Source organism: Phasianus colchicus, chromosome 2 (assembly GCF_987193195.1).
Source record: "Phasianus colchicus chromosome 2, bPhaCol1.hap1.1, whole genome shotgun sequence".
In the NCBI taxonomy this organism is placed as follows: Eukaryota; Metazoa; Chordata; class Aves; order Galliformes; family Phasianidae; genus Phasianus; species Phasianus colchicus.
In genome coordinates this window covers 90,779,851-90,785,850 of record NC_143437.1, presented here as the reverse complement: position 1 = coordinate 90,785,850, position 6,000 = coordinate 90,779,851, and the positions used below count along the sequence as shown (strand labels likewise).

The 6,000-nt window shown below is 42.3% G+C and overlaps 1 long non-coding RNA gene across 2 annotated transcripts; it reads left to right on the top strand.

Annotated features, from left to right (window-relative positions):
- The first annotated feature begins 383 nt into the window (after window positions 1–383).
- On the top strand, window positions 384–4,445 carry LOC116240550 (uncharacterized). 2 transcript variants are annotated; one of them, XR_004169327.2, is made up of 4 exons: window positions 384–437; window positions 1,942–2,021; window positions 2,971–3,352; window positions 3,485–4,445. It is a non-coding gene; the product is annotated as an uncharacterized LOC116240550 (long non-coding RNA). The 2 variants fall into 2 exon arrangements; XR_004169326.2 differs by having other exon boundaries at window positions 2,971–3,251; window positions 3,485–4,436.
- Window positions 4,446–6,000: the final 1,555 nt, after the last annotated feature.

Here is a 6,000-nt window from a genome sequence, read left to right as displayed (position 1 = left end):
GAAAATAGGGAGACAATTACCACGTGTGCCTCCATGATTACTCTGCAATTTTATATGCTCCTAAAACTTGATAAGAAACAGAAATTCTTTTATTACCCCTAGACACTGACATGGCATTAAGACAAACTGGAGCTGGGGTCATTACATTTATCACAGCAAAAACCAAAACAATAACCATGGCACAGACTGCAGACTCAGGCAAGTGGGATAACTGGCAGGATTTGGGGGTATAACAGAAAAACTAAGTCACAGCTTGAACCAGTGATTGAGCACCTGGTGGGAAGGCAGGGCCAACCCAGGGGAGCTCAGGTGCACTCAGCTGAGTGACTGGAAGGCATGGAGCCAGGATCCACCCCTTCCCAGATCTCATTTAAGGGTTGGCAGTGAAACCAAGGACATCTTGCTGGAGATTCCTGCCTATCTGAGGTGCTGTGAGGGTAAGATTTTTATATTTTATTTTATTTTATTTTATTTTATTATTTTATTTTATTTTATTTTATTTTATTTTTTTCCTTCCCCTTTTGTCTATGGTTGCTGTATTTGGGCTTATCCACGTTTATTGTATCCTGGGACTTTGCTACCTCTACCCTACTATTGTTGCTGTGCTTTCCATCATGTTGTAGTGTTACAGGGGGACTCCTTGGGAGCACTGGATCTCATTTTGTTTCTACCAACAAATGAAATACTACAGATGTTTAAGTGACTCTTAGCTTAAATTCATATATTTTTAATTGAATCAGTAAGGGCATTTAAATTTAGTGAACATCTGTCATGCATGTTCCCAAGCCAGTCTTCTGCCTGCTGCATCTACCCAAGTGGTTCTGCTAGACCTGTTAGATAACATAACCCACACGCAACTTACACACCTGTTCAGTTCCTGGCACTGAGCTGAGTTTATACTGGAAGATAGGCTTATTAACAGAGATGTGCCAGAGAGGTGTTGAAGTGATGCAAGGAACTAAATGATCAAAAAGTGCTGCTGCTGTCATTCAGTGCAGGGATCCTTCCTGCATGGGTGTCCTTTTCAGACAGGCTGTCAGTTTAGATACAGAATTGTTTGATTTGGGAGGAACCCTTAAAGGTTTTCTAGTCCAGCTCCCCTGCAATAAACAGGAACACCTACAGCTAGATTAGGTGCTTAGAGCCCCATCCAGCCTGACCTTGAGTGTCTCCAAGGTTGGAGCATCTGCTATCTCTCTGGGCAGCCTGCTCCAGTGCTTCACTGCCCTTATTGTAACAAATACTTGTATCTGATCTGCGTGCACATGCTCAGCACACCGCTCTGTAGTCCAGAATTTAGCCTAGCAGCACTGCTGTTCAATCCCTAAGAAAGCTTTCTCTGTATCCCTGGTAGTGTGGTTTGGCTGCCCTGGGGGCACCGGGGTTGTGCTGGGGTGCCAGCAGAGAGCAGGGCGCTGCAGCAGCAGCCGCAGGTGAGCTTGAGGGAAGGGCTGAGCAGGAGAAGAAGGATGGAGAGGGAGACAGCAGCTGCAAATAGGATGGTGCGGAGCTTTGATTTAAGCACCGAAAGGCTGGCCTGCAGTGCTGTGAAAGCCAGCAGAGAAGCAGCTTCCACGTGTGCCGGAGCCCGGGGCTCCCGCGCCAGGGGGCAGCAGAGGAGCGACGGCGGCGGCACTGCGGGCTCTGCAGCACCGCGCCACAGCCAAACCAGCGCTTTGGAAAAGGAAAGGTTGTGGTTTTGGCCTTTCCTCAAGAGATCGTAATATCTTTGAGACAGACAGCGAGAAGCGTCCACAACATAAAATGCTTGGAAAATACCACCCAAACTCCTGAATCATGAGTTTCTGAGCACTGCAAGTTGGGAGAGTTTTACTCTCAAAATTTTCATAAGGTAGCTTCATAAGGCTTTCATAAGGTAGTTATAGCACTTCTACTAGGTAGCTTTTGGAAGGCGTTATGATTATTTTTTTTTTCTATTAGAGCTTGCTCCTGTCCTGTTCTTTACCTCATTTGTCACAGTGATAAATCATGCACAAGGATGTAACTCAACACGACAGCAGGTAAGGATAGCCGGGCAACAATTCAATTCTCATCATTATATTTCTTACTGGTTATTTTATTACATAAGGGTGTAAAACTCTCTACTCCAGAAATACAGTAAGAAATTGCAGGGTTCCATACAGGGATTTAATCAGCCTCTTTTATGTAATGACATTGCATTACACTTCTGTAATTCTGTATTCAACAAAATACAGTGCTCGTCTTCCACGCCCAGCCAAGGCCCCACAGACTCTGCCCCATTTACCAGATGTGCTCCACAACCAAGAAGCAGGCAATGCTGCATCCTTCACACCTGCAGAGCACTCAGTCCCATCCTCCTGCTCTGAGCAGGGCTGCCTCCTAGCAGATCAGGCTGCCTGGGGCCCATCCAGCCTAGCCTTGAGCACCTCCAGTGATGGGACACAGTTGTAATGCCTGAACTTGACATAAGGAGCAGATTGTTTCTTGCTTACTCAAAGTTGAGGAAGAGACTTCAGACTGCTACTCTCTGACCTGTTCCTGTGACTCCCACATCATGCCTCAGATGGGCAATGTCTGAAGGGCTCTGACCATACAGCTTCTAGAAATGGCTCGTGAATCTCCTGCAGGTCATTGTCTGGGCCCAGCTGCTCAGAAAGAGTCTTTAAAGCAAAATGTAGCCACAATCTGAAGGAAGAACTGTGGAATAAACCTGTGTCCTTGGACCCAGCCTGGCAGGATCTTCCCTGGAGACCACAGTCCTAGTAATTCCCCAGCAGTGCTGTCTCCAGGAATGGTTGCTACTCACACCATGATTTGTTAAAGCTTTAGAGGAATGCTAGATACATCTAGGGATGAATTTAGTTTGGGAATTTAAGATGAGTTGGATCTAGTTTGCTGAAGTCATTTTTTGTGAGTAATCTATTTTAATTAAAGAAAGCAAACAAAAATGTGGAAAACAAATGTTAACTGGAGTTGTTTCCTTTCCAGTTTACTTTCAGCAAAGTCTGTTTCCATATGGTGCCTCGGAGCATACAAACACATCAATATGGGAAGATGAAATCTCCAGACATTACAAAGCCAGTTGGTCAGAAGACATGCTAACTGATTGCTGATGCTGGGCCCTGATGCTCTGATAGGCACAAGTACTTGGACTGCAAAGGCATCTGTGTGCACTGATGCCCTGTCTGTGTCAGAATTGCATCCAAGCATGGTCATTCAGGAAGATGGGCTGACAGAGCCCGATGGCAGGTGTAGTAAGCCCTTGTCTAGTGAGTATCTCTGGGCTGGTGAAAACACATGAGAGAAAAGCATATCAGCCATGATTTCTCTTCTCTGGGTTTGCAGTGCTGAGAAGAGATATGGGGTTTAGGTAGGTTGTCTCAGCAAATGCTATTGAACTCCTCAAGTAATGGCCTGGTTTCCTATGCGAACTGACGTGTCTGCTATTTGGTGACTTGTGTTGTGCCTTTCTGTTGATACCATGTTTATTTTGTGTCAGCAGAATAAACTTCTTGGACTGCTTTCTGAGGGACATGGGAAACTATCGGCCTGAAAACCTAGGAAGAAATAACACAGAATACTCAGCTGCCATAACAGTGAGACACCAAGGAAGGCCGCTGATTGCAAGAGTACCCTCGTATTGAGTCTCTGTTTCCAATAGCCAAGCCATCAGGAGAAGTATGATTCTAGATGACAGGAACCAAGGCTCTGGCTTTTGGGTCCTAGATGACACTGAGAAACATTCAGCAGCTGGGAAACATTCTCTAGAGAAGACTATTTATCTGCATTAACTAAAGAGGAAAAACTTATCAGATAGACACCTTGAATGCCCTTTGTACTGCCTCTTACTCCTAAGAACCAGCTCCTTCCTGCCAGACCTCTGGAATTACACTTTTTTTCTTCATTCACAGATTTTATAAAGACCAAGTCAAATTGTGAGCATTTGTGACACTCTTTCCTCCAATTTCTCTTTTCTAAATAAAGCAAATATCTGAACTGCATTTTTTTTCTGTTTTATTTATTTATAAGATGCCTGAGGCATGTGTTCAATAGGGATAAATCACAAACACACCAACTTGTTTTTCCATGTGTTGAGTGTACACCTACAGCCTACCTTTAGCAAAATGTAATATCATTTGATAAATGCATGTATATGAGAGAAATTGCAACAGTTAAAAAGAACTGAAATATTTTTTCATCTATCTGGTGCTAAACCATGCCTTTTTATCAAAGCAATCCTCTCAGGCATCTCATAAGTATATTTAGAATATAGTTATCTACATACAGTAAAAGAAAGAGCTGAGCGAGACTAGGGAAACCCATGGTAAAAATGGATGGCAATGCTCTCATAGAACTTAAGTAGACTTAAATCCTTCAGAAATAAGTGCTTTGTAATATTGTTTTATTTTGCATGTTTATTAGATCACAACAAAGAAACTGAAAATCAAAACTTCTTTAGACACACCAGTAAATGTAATCTAAATTTTAACTATAGTATGAAAACCAGATTGAGTAATAAGGCATCAAAGTGCAGTACTGACAGGGGTGTGAAAATCATTTTGCACTTGACTTCTACTCGCTCCCGGATTTAGTACAGACAAACAAGATTCATACAGAAAGTCCTCCCATATTCAGAAATAAAACTTTTCCTCTTATTTTTTCTAATGTTTTCTATAAAGGTTCCTCACAAACAGAAACCTTAAATACTACAAATTCCTGCAATGAGGTAGTCCACTATAAATAGAGTTCACGTATTTTAGGTTGATAATTGATTGTTATGCCCCAAATGAATTTATTGCTTTTTTTTTTTTTTTTTTTTTTTTGCTCCAGAATCAGCTTTGTCCCCTGTCAATTTTCCCCCTTATTTTCCTCTGCAGAGGCTTTTAATGTACTGAACAGAGATATTCAATGCTACACATTAAACATTTGCCTGAGAGTCTGATGACTCTGCCACATTATCTGGGCTCTTTGTCCTCTTAGCTGCAGTTTCTTCAAATATTGACAGTACTCTTCATACACAGAAATATTCATGTTTAAAATATTCTCCATGCAAAATGTCCCTGCATTTTACAGAGCTTATTATCCTCTACTTTAGGCAGTCGTGAAAAGTGTGATGTAAATCTTCACAGCCTTCACAGTCCTCAGACAGTTCTTAATGATTGTATCACACGGCAGCTCATAAAACGGGGCACATATGTTTTTATGAACTTGTATGGGCTCACTTTCATATTTCTTTCCAGATTTAGTACATTTCTGCAGAATTAGCTCTTGTTCTCCTTTGACATCTTACTGAACATCTTGAAAGAGGTCTGGACTAAAAACAGACAAGGTGTCAAGTCATTTGTTCCCTCAGGGTTGTCAGCCCCAGAAGAAACTTCACTCAGCTGTTGAGATATGTTAAATAAGAAATAAAAGTGAGGCCTCACTTTTAGACTGTCTTAAATTTTGTTCTTCGTGTGAAGAAGGAGCTCTTTTAAGCATTAATTTTAGGATACTGAAGATTCAGGTTCCAAGGTTCCCTTCAGACCACCACAAGTTGTTATCCTGTAAGAACAAAAGCAAACATTTTACCAGCAGAGCTGACATAGCCTTGTTCTAAGAAGCAAATCTCTAAGCCACACTTTCTCATTCTTTCAAAGCAGTCTTTAACAACCTGCCCTGTCAAGTGTAACACAGGAAAATGTAGGCGGGTCTAAAGAAGGACTCTGGCATGGAGATGTTGGGAGAGGAGTACAGAGGAGCACTCAGAAGGCTTTGGATAAAGAGAAAAGGTTGGCAGTTTGGCAACTTCAACAGTAAGACAGGACACAAGGAAGGGAAGCGATACAGGCTGGGGGAATGTTTTGGCAACAAAAGAAGAAGATGATGAGTACAGCAGAGGTGGACAGCAAAATGAGGTGAGAGGGATTTGAGAAAGGGGCCTGAGGGTACTGCAAAATGAAAGAAGAGATTGGATGTGACAGGAATATTTACTAGACAAGCCTGATGACACTAATCATTGTCAATGCCCTCCCTATG